The sequence below is a fragment of the Mandrillus leucophaeus genome, unplaced genomic scaffold, assembly GCF_000951045.1.
Source record: "Mandrillus leucophaeus isolate KB7577 unplaced genomic scaffold, Mleu.le_1.0 Scaffold920, whole genome shotgun sequence".
Classification (NCBI taxonomy): Eukaryota; Metazoa; Chordata; class Mammalia; order Primates; family Cercopithecidae; genus Mandrillus; species Mandrillus leucophaeus.
The window spans coordinates 569,388-572,258 of record NW_012110031.1 but is presented as its reverse complement, the minus strand read 5'-3'; positions in this window follow the sequence as shown (position 1 = coordinate 572,258).

Below are 2,871 nucleotides of genomic sequence, written 5' to 3'. Positions count from 1 at the left end.
CAATAGGAGAAGCCCAATGGAATGGTTTAAAATAGACAATGGGATCAGATTGTGATTTATAACGACTGCTTTGCTGGAAGTGTGATGAATGGATTAGATAAGGTGAATCTAGAGCTAGGGAGACCAGAAGGCAGTTAGGAGGTAAGCCGAAGCCTCGTCCAGGAGAGGCACAATGGAGGCACAGATGGGCAGTGGTGGAAGGGGCAGGAAAACTGGGTGGTTGATTGGGTTGGTAGGGTGCAGAGACAGAAGCATTAAAGATGAGGCCTGGGTTTGTAAAGCCATGTATAATTTTTACTCATACAAGTGAATAGGAAAGGAAAAGGCAATTAAGTTTTCTGTGAAAGGAAGTGGGCATGGTGGCATGTGCCTATAGTCTCAGCTACTCAGGAGGCTGAAGTGGGAGGATTGCTTGAGCCACTCCAGCCTGGGCAACACGATGAGACCCTCATCTCTAAAGTTATAATAATAATAATAGTAATTCTGTAATAGGAGAACTTGTTTTAATTTTGTTTTTAAAACTCTCCCTGTGTAGCATGTCCTAGCTGCCAAACACTTTTCTAAGCCCTTTATGTATATTAAGTCATTAATCTTAACAATAAATCCTTGACTATCATGGGTACAACGACTTGCCTCATTTTACAGATGAGGAAACTGAGTCACAAAAGGTTAAACACTTTGCCAGTTGGTAAGTGGCAAAGTAAGGATTTGGACCCAGGGAGTCTGTTTCCTGGTTCATGTTCCTGACTACCATGCTCTGTTTCTTGTTTCACATATGGTACAATGTCCCAGTTAGCCTCCTTCTTGAATCCAAGGGCCTAGGTGGAATTTAGACACTGATGCTTGAACCTGAATATTCAGTGACCCCATCTGGACACTGAGATCTGGATTCTAGATTTTCCCATTCAAGAATCTGTTCTCCAGGCAGACTATAGGCCCAACTCCAGACCTGCACTTTCTCAGCTTCCTCCATCAACCCTCCTCAGCCCCTTCCCGTTGCTGAGACCCAGCATGACTTGCAGCCTGGTGCTCACAGCTGTGACACCCTTGGGGCCCCCATAGCCCCCAAAACTAGGGCACCTGCCCAAAGCCACACAGTCAGCAAGTAGTTAGGTTTGGATTCAAACTGAGGTCTGTCTCCAAAACCACATCTTTTCAACTATTCCCTGTGGCTTCCCCCATTCTCCCCAAAAGTCTACACTCAATCCTCAGGACTCCAAGATCAAGCCCAGGGCAGTTCCAATTCTCCTTGGCAATACAGAGTAAGACCAAGAATGCCAAGTCTCCGTCCTTGGAGATATTCTTATCCTCCAGGAATGAAGTAGAAGGGAAGCAGAGCCCAGACTGGCTGTCCAGGTAAGCCCAGCAGGCCGAGCTGCAGCTCATGGACTTTGACTAATTTGTTATTAATTTCTTAGGAGCAGAGAACAACCCTAACAAGATGCAAAAATCAATAGCTGAGGGAAAGACAAAGCAACTTCCTGAGTACAATGTAAGGGAAGAAAGTGGTTTTTAAAAGATGTTGACAAACTATTTGCTGTGCAGCCTATAAAGTGGCATTGATTCATATTTTTTTTCCTAAGTTGAAAACAGGAGAGTGGTAATGGGCTAGGATAAGGGGTCTGGCTGGCCTTGCAATGCCAAGATAATTATTGTTTAGTTAGGAGCCTAGTGATTTTTTTTTTTAACTTTTCAGAGGGAGAAAGAGCAATTGGGGCTGAAATGGGTTTGTAAGTGATGGAGAGAGATAAACATCAATTAGCAGTAATGGCATTGGCTAGAAAAAAAACCCTCTACAACCTGAAACCCAGTGCCTTCCTTCCTGACTCCTTTATGCTCAGCAATGAGGAGAAAAGCTGAGTACAGGGAGAGAGTGAGCCCTGTAGAGAAGCAGTCCCCAACCCCTGGCTGCTAGTTGGTGGCCTGTTAGGAACCGGCTGCACCGCAGGAGGTGAGCAGCAGGTGAGTGAGCATTACCACCTTAGCTCTGCCTCTTGTTAGATCAGCTGCAGCATGAGATTCTCAGGAGCACGAACCCTGTTGTGAAAGGCGCATGTGAGAGATCTAGGTTGCGTGCTCCTTATGAGAATCTAACTAATGCCTGATGATCTGAGGTAGAATAGTTTCATCCCAAAACCATCCCCCACCCCCCTCCCATCTGTGGAAAAATTGTCTTCCATGAAAACAGTCCCTGGTGCCAAAAAGGTTGGGGACTGCTGCTGTAGAGGGATGGGGTGGGGCAGGAGATCCCTGGGTATGTGGCCTGTGTGAGGACCATACTCCAAGCCTGTGTCTAGGCTGCCCTGTTCTACTTTTTTCTTTTTTCTATAGCACCTAGACCTTTCTGAAAAAATTATATTATTTGTTTATTTATTACATATTTATTTTATTTATTGCGTGTCTTCCCTCCTCGAGAATGTAAGCTCTGTTAGAGGAAGAGTTGTTGTCTGTTTTGTTCACTGTTAGATTCCTACCTTTTGGAAAAGGGCTGGGACATAAAAGGCTCTTGATAAATGTTGGCTGAATGAATTAATGAGGCAGGACCAGTCTTCAGAGGTCAAACATTCCAATGTGCTTCTTCACAGTTGGGATGACAGTGTGGGTGACAACAGGTATGTTATCACCCCCACTCTGAATCTGTCTCCCAACTCCTTTTGTCACCCACACTGTCTGTTACAAAACCTTGAAAACCATTTGCTCTGCAGCCTATAAAGTGGAGAATAAATGACTTTGTTGCATTGATTCTTTTATTTTCCCTAAGTTGAAAACAGGAGAGAGATAATGGGCTAGGGTAAGGGGCCTGGTTGGCCTTGTAATGCCATGATAGTTATTGTTCAGTTAGGAGCCTAGTGATTAAAATTTTTTTTTTTT